This window comes from Zingiber officinale, chromosome 3B (genome assembly GCF_018446385.1).
Source record: "Zingiber officinale cultivar Zhangliang chromosome 3B, Zo_v1.1, whole genome shotgun sequence".
Taxonomy (NCBI): Eukaryota; Viridiplantae; Streptophyta; class Magnoliopsida; order Zingiberales; family Zingiberaceae; genus Zingiber; species Zingiber officinale.
The window spans coordinates 118,253,584-118,265,568 of record NC_055991.1 but is presented as its reverse complement, the minus strand read 5'-3'; positions in this window follow the sequence as shown (position 1 = coordinate 118,265,568).

The window sequence follows — 11,985 nt, the reverse complement described above, 5'->3', positions numbered from 1 at the left end:
GAACTGGAGAGACATTTTGGTTTATTAACAATTGAATACAGGAAACGAGCTCAGTTCCATCTTGATCAATACAGAAAGCATTACCCATCTAGCATTAGTGTGGGCAAAGGTCATGGCCGGCGACTGACGTATACTCCTTGAAGTATTGAGGGACCGAGAAGCCAAGAAACACCGAGAGCCCCAGGATGAATAGCACCCTAAAATTGTTGACGCTGCAGAACTGAAGGTAGCCAAGACCTGCAGCTCCTGTTAGATCATAAAAACAAATTTGGTGTAAGGAAAAAAAAAAGAATTTTTTTTTGCAAATTAGAGTGATAAAACATACCGACATATGCAAAGAAAAGGCAGTACAAAACCGCAACAATTGGCGTCGGAATGGATGTTGACATACCGACATATGCAAAGAAAAGGCAGTCAGACGGACCGTCGGATGAGGTGGCGAGAATGTTGACTGAGTTGCGACGTCCCGGAGGGGGGTGTGCTGAGATGACTTCTATGTTGACCAAGTATTCAGAACTCCTCTGGTCAACGCTACTTGCAGCCTAAGACCGGGTTGACCCAGTCCCCGGTACCCCGATGCTCGAGGCAGATCCAACGGATATATGAGTACGAGACTAAGCCATAAAATAATGAAAATGCATATGGAATATGAACGAGGAATGTACCCTGGCCCAGGGGGGCGCCCTAGGATGGGACGCGGCTCGAGTTGTCGCGACCCGGAAGAGTAGCTGACTCTGATCAGGTTGCAGAGCTGGATCTGACGACGCGGAGCTGGACACGGCACGGAACCGGGAGACGAGCTACAGGTCGAGATAAAACACCAGCGCGCAGGCCGGGAGGTACTAGCGGCACGCAGGCCGGGATGTGAAATCAGCACATAGACCGAGAAACGAGATCGACACGCAGACCGGGACATGAGATCGACACGCAGACCGAGACACGAGCTCGGCACGTAGGCCGAGAAAAAAAGTCGGGACGCAGGCCGGGGAACTATATCGGCACGCAGGCCAGAAAATTATATCGGCACGCAGGCCGGGACACGACACATAGGCAGGATAAGCGCGTAGGCCGGAATACAGTACACAAGCCAGATCGACACAAAAGCCAAAAGACAATAAAATGGCCCGAAGGCCGAGAACAATCACAGCTCACAAGCTGGAGACAACCTAAATCAAAGGGTCACAGTGGAATGTTGGATCGTCGTCAGACGTGTATGATCAGATGGATCGAAGAGGTATGTGCTAACAAAGACGGTCCGGAGGACATCGTCATCCCCCAGAGATGGTGACGCCTGGCTGTGGACTTCGTTGACTGCCTGGGGCGGCCTCAACCAGCTGTGAACAGCGTCAACTGCTGAAGGCAATGCTGGCCGACAGTGACATGAGGAGGTAGAAGGCGTACAAACTGCCGGCGAGTGTGAGAGATAGAGAGGGAGGCGGCGCTGGACAGGGGCGGCGACGGCTGCTGTCATCGCCGGCGGTACACTTGAAGGGGAGATGAGACGGCGACAAAGGAGAAGGATGAAAAGTGGTTGCGGCATCACTGGAGAAAACAGCGGCAACATTTGAGGTGAGGGTCGCGTGGATGAGGAAAAGGGATGACCGGAGGCATTTGCCGGCGAGAGGAAAGGGAGAGAGGAGGAGACTAGCCCGTGCGTCCTTCCCCGGCCACGATGTAGAAAACCTGAAGCCGTAGCAGCGACACGCATCCATGCGACGGCGACAACACATGAGGTGGAGAGAGGAGGAGGAGGCGGTGACCGAAGGGAGAAGAGCGGAGGTGGTGACCGGCGAGGAGAGTGAGAAGACGAGGAGGAAACCGCTTCCCTTTTTCTGTTGGCGGTGGCGACGTAGGAGGTGAAAAGAAAGGAGGAGGGATGACCAGAGAATGAGAGGAAGTGGAGGCCGGAGGTCGGCGGCCGGCGTCGACGAAAAGCATGGGAAGAACATGACTTTGGCGGCGGAACCCGCACCCCACGAAGCCCCTCCTCGAACCAAGCCAGGTCTCCCTCTCTTAAGCCCTAAACAGTGGTTTTCCCACCTTGCCCCTCTTTTTTCCTCCTATTCTCTTCCCTGCCCCTAAACCCTCTCCGTATCACAAGTCTCCCCTTCAAGTCTAGTCGAAGGAGGCGCAAGTCTGACTGACTAGACCAACTCCAAAATAAAATCGCTACCGAACACGCAATCAGATCGTTGGACTAATCTTATTATGTCGAACGAATAACTATGGCGATGTCGAGCAAAGGACTCAAATAGAATCGAGCGAGCGATGATAAATAACGTGAAGCCTGTCGAGCCAGCGATCGATCAAATGTCAAGGGAGGCCGAGTGATATCGGGAAGATGCTTGAGCGATATGGAACAGAATGATCAGGCAAGCAAAGCTGTGAGCGCGACCGAGAAGAAATACTGACCAAGCGACAGTAAAATCACGACCAGACAAACGAACAATGTCGATCTAACAATCAAAAAATACTGAGCGGGTAGAAAGACAATGAGCAGTATCAAATGTTAGGATCGATGGCCGCGGCTAGAGAGGGGGGGGTGTGAATAGCCGACTCCAAATCTTCGCGTTTCTTCCTACGATTAGGGTTAGCGCAGCGGAAATAAAATCGTAGAAACGAAAAGGAAGAAGACAAACCTCAACACGCGTCGATGTAACGAGGTTCGGAGATATACTCCTACTCCTCGGCGTGTCCGTAAGGTGGACGAAGCCTATCAATCAATCGGTGGATGAGTCCCCGGAGAACTGACTAATATATACTCCTTGTGGGTGGAGAAACCTCGCCACAATCTTTGCAACAGCAATAAGGAGTACAAGAATACACAAGAAGAAGCAACAATATGAATGTAAAAACAAACAATCTTGCCTTCTCGTCGGCTGTTGATGAAGCAGCAACTTCACGGGCCAAATACAGCAGCAACTGTTGGAGACCCCAGCCGAGGAAGCTCACGCGAAGCTTCAGCTAAGAAGAGCTCAGCAAAGCTCAGCAACAGCAAGCTCTTACAGACGCAAGAGGTAGCAGCTGAGGAGAGGAAGAAGAAGAAGAATCGCTGTAGAAGCCCTCGATCTCCTTTTATAACCTGCACTGCAAAGAAGACAGCGAAGAAGACGGAGATAGCCGTTGTCACTCATAACGGCTATATCTGGACCGATCAGGCTCCACCCTGATCGGTCTTGGGGACCGATCAGGACCTATGCTGATCGGTCCCCAGACCGATCAGCACTCTTCACAGAGAACTCTCTGATCGTCTCCTGATCGGTCTGTGGACCGATCAGGGTGCATGTGGATCGGTCCACAGACCGATCCCCTCCTTTTCTCTTTGCCTTCTGTTCGCTTTCTGATCGGTCTGCAGACCGATCAGATAACATACAGTAGCATACTGTTTGGTTACTGATCGGTCACCAGCCCAATCAGATAACCCAGTGTATCACTGGATCGATCCACTGATCGATCCAGCTCTTGGTTTTTGCCCAAACCAAGTCTCACGCCTTCCAAACCAATATCCGGTCAACCTTGACCTATTGGTATCTCATGCTTAGCATCTGGTCACTCCCTTGACCTGCTAAGACTCCCTACCAAGTGTCCGGTCAATCCCTTTGACCCACTTAGACTTTCCAACACCAGATGTCCGATCACCCTTGATCCATCTGGATTTTTCCCTTGCCCGGCTTCACTCACCAGGACTTTCACCTAGCTTCACTCACTAGGGTTTTCACCTGGCTTCACTCACCAGGATTTCCCACCGCTTCACTCACCGTGACTTTTCCAACCGCCTGGCTCCACTCACCGTGACTTCCATCGCCTGGTTTCACTCACCTGACTTTTCCAACCGCCTGCTTCACTCACCAGACTTTTCGCACCCTTTCCACCAGACTTTTCCAACCGCTCGGCTTCACTCACCGTGACTTTCACCGCCTGGCTTCACTCACCAGGACTTTCACTTTCACCTAGCTTCACTCACTAGGATTTTCACTCTGCCTAACATCCCAGTTAGGACTTCCCAGTCAAGTATCCGGTCAACCTTGACCTACTTGACTCTTCTTCATTCAACCTGATCAGACCCTGATCAGTATCTCTCCGCATGGACAACTGCACCTGCATTGTCCATGTCTACACGTCTTTCTGTATTGTCAAACATCGAAACCATGACCAAGGTTTACTCTTGGTCAACTAGGTCAACCTTGACCTATTGGAAATTGCACCAACAATCTCCCCCTTTTTGATGTTTGACAATACCTTTAAGTTAGGCTAATCCAATAGCCTCAACTTTCCTCATGCCACTAGGTAATGAAACATAAGTTACAACCTTACATTCTCCTTCTAAGAAGGCAACCTCCTTCTTAGATAATGAAGGCCTAACTTAAACCCTTCATTCTACCCTATTGGCACACATCAAAAACTCTCCCCTGAAGAGTTAGTTATCGTTGTTCACAACTTCACTCGTTGATCAACAACACACTAATGAACTTCCCATACTCTTCATTCTTCTCAAGGTCAAGAGTTTCTTCCTAATGAAAGTCTCATACCTTTCATTGAAACCCTTAATTTTCCCCTTGATACTAAATTCAACAATCAACTTAGTGATAATCCCATATCACTCATCCTCAAAAATTTCGACGAGTAAAAACTCCCCCTAAAAGTCAACTCCTCCTTGACTAATAGGTAAAACTCCCCCTAAAGGTCAACTCCCCCTTGACCATTGCACCAACAATGTCTTGGAGAGTTTCAAACCTTTAGAACTCTAAAACACCACTTCCATAGCTGCAATTTCAGACAAACAGTCGAAATTCAGCAACTTGGCACGCCCTGATCGGTCACCAGACCGATCAGGCTCCCTCTGGATCGGTCACAGTGACCGATCCAGGACCGATCAGAAACCCTTCTGATCGGTCCACAAACCTGATAAAGGTCTGATAAGTTTTGATTTCTCTCCACGAAATTCAGAAACCTCTAGAAAATTACAGAAAATTTCAAAAATTGTGAAATTTTGAGGATACATTCCTCATAACATATACTATCATGGAAAAATAGTTTTCTATGAAAATAACTTCCATTTTTCAATCTTGATACAAAGTTCAAAAGTCTTTGAAATAGCTCAAAGTTAACTTATCTTTGTATCAACTTGTTCAATGATGAATGCTATCACTAGAAAAGCTTCATCAAGGTTTTTCAAATCAATTTTGAAATGATTTTAAACCATTTAATTTAGGACCATAATCTTTGGGCTAAATGTACATGACTTATACATAAGCTTTCCCTATGATCCCCAATTTCGAATTAGGCTCATCTAGGTACAAGAACTATGCACCTTGATCCTAACTCATAATCCTAATATCTCACACACATCTAAGGTGTATCAAACACATCCAAGTCAATTTTGATGTGAGATATGGGTTTAGGTTAGCTTAATCTAAGTTCTCATGCATTTTTCTAAACATCAATTTGATCTCTATATCAAATTATATTTTTAACCTTAAATCAATTTCATTGATTATAAATGCAAGAAATGATGACATGGCATAAAATGATATCATACATAATAACATGTGCCAATGTCATGATGTCATGGCATAAAGTATGAAACTTAAATAAAGCATGACATATAAATAACCTAAGCATTATCATGACATTTTAAATGATCATAAAATAAATATGATGTCATGACATGACATATGGCAAACAATATATGACAAATAGCACATAAAGGTATAGGAAATACCTAATTCTAGCCTTAATTGCCATTTTTGATAGTTTTGATCATTTTGCCATAAATTCCATATTCCTAAGTGTATTAGACCTAAAATCATATACTAAGGATTTTTAGATCACTATGTGCTAATTAGATTGACCCTAGAAAACTCTTCAATTGTGATTGGCACATCCTAAACACCTTAGGAATACTTTTCCATTTCATTTCCAAGGCTTGATTATACCTTGAAAATTCCTAAAGTACCATCTTTTACCATGATTAGGTTAACTACCTATTCAAGTAAGGTTGGCACACCCTAACTAATCTTGCGTGATGAAATCACGCTCCTAGGAACCCAATACCTATTGGAGCTCATTGGGTTCACTAAATATTCACTAGGGATGACTTCCCTAGCAACCCTCCTAATGACCCTCCTAGGCTTTGAAACCTTGGTCATTTGGGACTCATCAAGATCAACTCTAGGGGTGACTCCCCTTGTGACCTTGGTGATGGTCTTCCTAGCCCTAGATTTTGTTCCATAATCGAATGGAACATTGTGATAAGTGGGCTTGACCATTTGGGACTTAGGTTTGTGACCCAAACCTTTCATGTCCTTGAACTTGGGTTTTTTACCCCTAGACCCTAGAGTCAAATCCTCAAGAGCCTTTTCTAGAGAGTCAAGTCTTGACCTCAAGACTTGGTTTTCTTTCTCTAATACCTCAAGACTTGATTTGTCATTTTTCTTTGAGGCATTCCTAGGCATGTGTCTAGTTGATTTGGGATTCCTACCTAGGTTTTCCTTAGCCTTAGATGGGTTAATTCTAGGGTTGGCTTTCTTAGTGTTATCCTTATCTAGGCTCACATGTTTGGCACCTAAGCATGTGTATCGATTTCTATAATTATCATGCTTATCATTATTGTCAATTGCAATCAAACTACTAGCATGCATCTTACTAGTATTGCAATAATGTGCCTTAGAGATTACCTTAGGGTTTGCCTTAGCTCCCCCTATCGATGTGCTCGGTCTCTTGTCCTTGTGAGATTGCCTCCCCCTCGGACATTGGCTCCGATAGTGTCCCCTTCGCTTGCATTGGAAGCACACCACGGGACTCCGGCTTCCTTGATCTTTGGCGCCGGTGGAGTCTTCCTAACCCTCTTTGGACATTTACTCTTGTAATGTCCAAATTCCCTACACTCAAAGCACATTATGTGTAATTTGCTAGAAACTAAATGGCTTGAGTTACCTAGAGTTGAGGATGGATGAACGCTCTCTCCTTCATCCCTTCCGGAGGTAGAAGCTTCTTCTTCTTGTTCCGAACTTGAAGAAGAACTCTCCTCCTCCTCTTCTTTAGATGTTGAGTGGCCCTCAACTTCTAAATCCATTCCTCCATGAAGTGAACTCCTTGGCTCACTTGACTCCTCTTCATGGCTTGAAGAGGAGTTCCCCTCATGGAACTTAGCCAAGTTGTTCCACAACTCCTTGGCATTGTTGTATCCACCTATCCTACACAAAACATCATTAGGTAAAGAGAATTCAAAAATTTTCAATACCTCATCGTTGACTAGGGATTGATGGACTTGTTCCTTGGTCCACTCCTTCTTCTCTAGGGTTTCTCCTTTCTTGTCCATCGGAGGCTTGAAACCTAATTGAACACAACTCCAATTTTCAAGGTTAGTTATAAGAAAGTACTTCATTCTTACCTTCCAAAACGCGAAGTCGTCGCGATCGTAGAAGGGTGGAATCGTGACATCTTCTCCAAATAAATCCATTCTCTAGCTCGTGCTCCCCCGGGTGTTGATCCAACGAAGAGCGACCTCGCTCTGATACCACTTGTTAGGATCGATGGTCGCGGCTAGAGAGGGGGGGTGTGAATAGCCGACTCCAAATCTTCGCGTTTCTTCCTACGATTAGGGTTAGCGCAGCGGAAATAAAACCGTAGAAACGAAAAGGAAGAAGACAAACCTCAACACGCGTCGATGTAACGAGGTTCGGAGATATACTCCTACTCCTTGGCGTGTCCGTAAGGTGGACGAAGCCTATCAATCCGTCGGTGGATGAGTCCCCGGAGAACCGACTAATATATACTCCTTGTGGGTGGAGAAACCTCGCCACAATCTTTGCAACAGCAATAAGGAGTACATGAATACACAAGAAGAAGCAACAATATGAATGTAAAAACAAACAATCTTGCCTTCTCGTCGGCTGTTGATGAAGCAGCAACTTCACGGGCCAAATACAACAGCAACTGTTGGAGACCCCAGCCGAGGAAGCTCACGCGAAGCTTCAGCTAAGAAGAGCTCAGCAAAGCTCAGCAACAGCAAGCTCTTACAGACACAAGAGGTAGCAGCTAAGGAGAGGAAGAAGAAGAAGAATCGCTGTAGAAGCCCTCGATCTCCTTTTATAACCTGCACTGCAAAGAAGACAGCGAAGAAGACGGAGATAGCCGTTGTCACTCATAACGGCTATATCTGGACCGATCAGGCTCCACCGATCGGTCTTGGGGACCGATCAGACCTATGCCGATCGGTCCCCGCATCGATCAAGACTCTTCACGAGAACTTCGATTTCCTCGATCGGCCGTGGACCGATCAGAGATGTGGATCGGCCCACGCATCGATCCTCCTTTCTTCGTTGCTCGATCGGCCCGCAGACCGATCGATAACATACAAGAGATATCGTTTGTTACCGATCGGTCACCGCACCGATCGATAACCCATGGATCACCGATCGATCCACCGATCGATCCAACTCTTGGTTTTGCCCAAACCAAGTCCCACGCCCAAACCAATATCCGGTCAACCTTGACCTATTGGTATCTCATGCTTAGCATCCGGTCACCCTTGACCGCTAAGACTCCCTACCAAGTGTCCGGTCAATCCTTTCGACCCACTTAGACTTTCCAACACCGGATGTCCGATCACCCTCGATCCATCTGGATTTTTCCCTTGCTTCACTCACCGTGACTTTCACCTAGCTTCACTCACTAGGGTTTTCACCGCTTCACTCACCAGATTTCCAACCGCCTGCTTCACTCACCAGACTTTTCCAACCGCCGGCTTCACTCACCGTGACTTTCACCCTGGTTTCACTCACCGGACTTTTCCAACCGCCGGCTTCACTCACCGTGACTTTCCGAATCGCTCGCTTTACTCACCAGGACTTTTCCAACTGCCTGGCTTCACTCACCAGGACTTTCCCACTGCCTGGCTTCACTCACCAGGACTTTCACTTTCACCTAGCTTCACTTACTAGGATTTTCACTCTGCCTAACATCCCAGTTAGGACTTCCCAGTCAAGTATCCGGTCAACCTTGACCTACTTGACTCTTCTTCATTCAACCTGATCAGACCTTGATCAGTATCTCTCCACATGGACAACTGCACCTGCATTGTCCATGTCTACATGTCTTTCTGTATTGTCAAACATCGAAACCATGACCAAGGTTTACGCTTGGTCAACTAGGTCAACCTTGACATACTGGAAATTGCACCAACATCAAACGCATGACCGATAAGATGTCGACCGAGTGACAATTAATCGCGACCTGGCAATAAAGAGCATGACCGAGCGAGTGCCGACCTAGCGATAATGAATCGTGACCTGGTAATAAAGAGCGTGGCCGAGCGAGTGTCGACCGAGCGATAATGAATCGCGACCTGGTAATAAAGAACGTGACCGAGCGAGTGTCGACCAGGCGATAATGAATCGCGACCTGGTAATAAAGAACGTGACCAAGCGAGTGTCGACCGAACGACAGTAAATCGCGACCTGGCAATAAAGAGCATGATGGTCGGGCAAAGTCATGAGCGTGATCGAGCGAAAATACATCGTGACCGGGCAATCGAAAAATGTCGATCCAAAAATAGAGAGAATGTCTACCGAGCAGAATAAGAACGAACGGGCGATGTCGAGTGCGCAATCGAGAAAAACATTAAGTGATAGGTCGACCGACGTAAAACGAGTAGCCGAGTGGTACCATCGAATGGTCGAGCAAACGACCAAGCAACAACGATGAGCGAAACGTGAAGGGCAGAGCGACAAGTGAGCGGTGGATGCCGACCCAGCCACAGCGGTGAACGAAATGTAGATGCCAAGAGCCGGACACAGCGACGAGCGAAGCGAATATGATAAGTGTCGGGCAGAGCGACGAGCGAAGCGGTGAGCGCCGATCGGGCACCAACAACGAGCAAAACACGGATGATAAGTACCGAGCAGAGCGGCGAGTGAAGCGGTGAGCGCCGACCGGGCCAAAGTGATGAGCAAAGAGCGAATAATAAGTGCCCAGCAGAGCGGCGAGTGAAGCGGTGAGCGCCAATCGAGCCACAGCGATAAGTGAAACGCGGATGATAAGTGCCGAGCAGAGCGGCAAGTGAAGCGGTGAGCGCCGATCGGGCAAGAGCGATGAGCAAAAAGCGAATAATAAGTGCTAAGCAGAGCAGTGAGTGAAGCGGTGAGCGCCGATCGGGCCACAGCGAATAGTGAAACGTGGATGATAATTGCCGAGCAGAGCGGTGAGTAAAGCGGTGAGCGCCGATCGGGCCACATTAATGAGCGAAGCGCGGATGATAAGTGCCAAGCAGAGCGGCGAGTGAAGCGATGAGTGCCAACCGAGGAACAGCGGTGAGCAAAAACGTGATATGAGAGTGTCGGGCAGAGCGGCAAGTGAATCAAGTGTAATGCGTGCCGGGCAGAGCGGCGAGTGAGTCAGTGTGATGAGTGTCAGGTAGAACTGTAAGTGAGCGGTGAGCACCGACCAAGAGGTCGTTGGGCGTGAGAGCATGCTCACTTATAACTCGCACTGGGGCCAGAGTCTGGGACCCGACCTGGAAAGGTCGTTGGGCGTGAGAGTCTTGCTCACTTATAACTCGCACTGGGGCGAGAGTCTGGGACGACCGACCTGGAAAGGTTATTGGGCGTGAGAGCCTTGCTCACTTATAACTCGCACTGGAACGAGAGTCTGGGACGACCGACCGGGAAGGTCGTTGGGCGTGAGAGCCTTACTCGCTTATAACTCACACTGGGGCGAGAGTCTGGGACAATCGATCGGGAAGGTCGTTGGGCGTGAGAGCCTTGCTCACTTATAACTCGCACTGGGGCGAGAGTCTGGGACAACCGACCGGGAAGGTCGTTGGGCATGAGAGTCGTGCTCACTTATAACTCGCACTGGGGCGAGAGTCTGGAGGCGTGAGAGCAGAGCTCACTTATAACTCGCACTGAGGCGAGAGTCTGGGACAGCCGATCGGGAAGGTCGTTGGGGGATTGAGCGTGAGAGCAGTGCTCACTTATAACTCGTACTGGGGCGAGAGTCTGGGATAGCTGACCTAGAAGGTCGTTGGGCGTGAGAGTCATGCTCACTTATAACTCGCACTGAGGCGAGAGTCTGGAATCCCGACCGAGAGGTGATCTGGGGGACTGACCAGTACTTGATCTGGAGACCTGGACAAGAATTGATCTAAAGGTCTGACCAGTAATTGATCTAGAGACCTGGCCAAGAATTGATCTGAAGGTGTGACCAAGACCCGACCTGGAGACCTGACCGGGAAACATTCTGAATGCCTGACAAAGACGCAGTCTGGAGGCCTGACCCGGAATTGATCTGGAGATCTGACCAGGACTTGATCTGGAGACCTGCTCGGGAAACAATCTCAAGGCCTGACAAAAAAGCCATCTGAAGGTCTGACCCGGAATTGGTCTGGAAGCCCGACCGGGAATTGGTCTGAAAGCTCGACCGAGAGATCGTTAGCGATACTCCGATCTGAGACCGGTAGTGATACTTTGGTCCGAGACCAGTGGCGATATTTCGACCCCGAACGGGGGAGGATAAGCCTTGAAACCCCTAGAAGTGAAGCTTGTAGCAACATGAGGGAATAAAGCCTTAGTCATACCTGATCGCGTATCATACCTGATCACGGAGCGGTGCCAGCTGGCTGAGGATCTATCTCGGTTCCTCAACTCCCAAATACCCGTGGAGTGAGGGGAGAAGATAAAGGGCACGAAGCCGATATAAGGGAGTAGAGCTCATAGCCATAGAAGGAAGCAGAGCACCGTGGGTGAAGAAAGCAACACCTGTAGATGTAAGAGGCTGCACAACAAGTGAAGGAAGCAGAGCCTGTAGCAATAAGAGGATGCAGAACCTCATGGTGAAGGGTGCAGAGTCTGTAGCACACCTGATCGGGGAGCTGGGCCTTTGGTCCATAATTGGATAGTAAGACCCCTAGCATGTAATCAAAGAGTGAGGCCCCTAGATCCTGATCGGGAAGTGGTACTGTGAGTCAATGATCGGGGAGTTGTG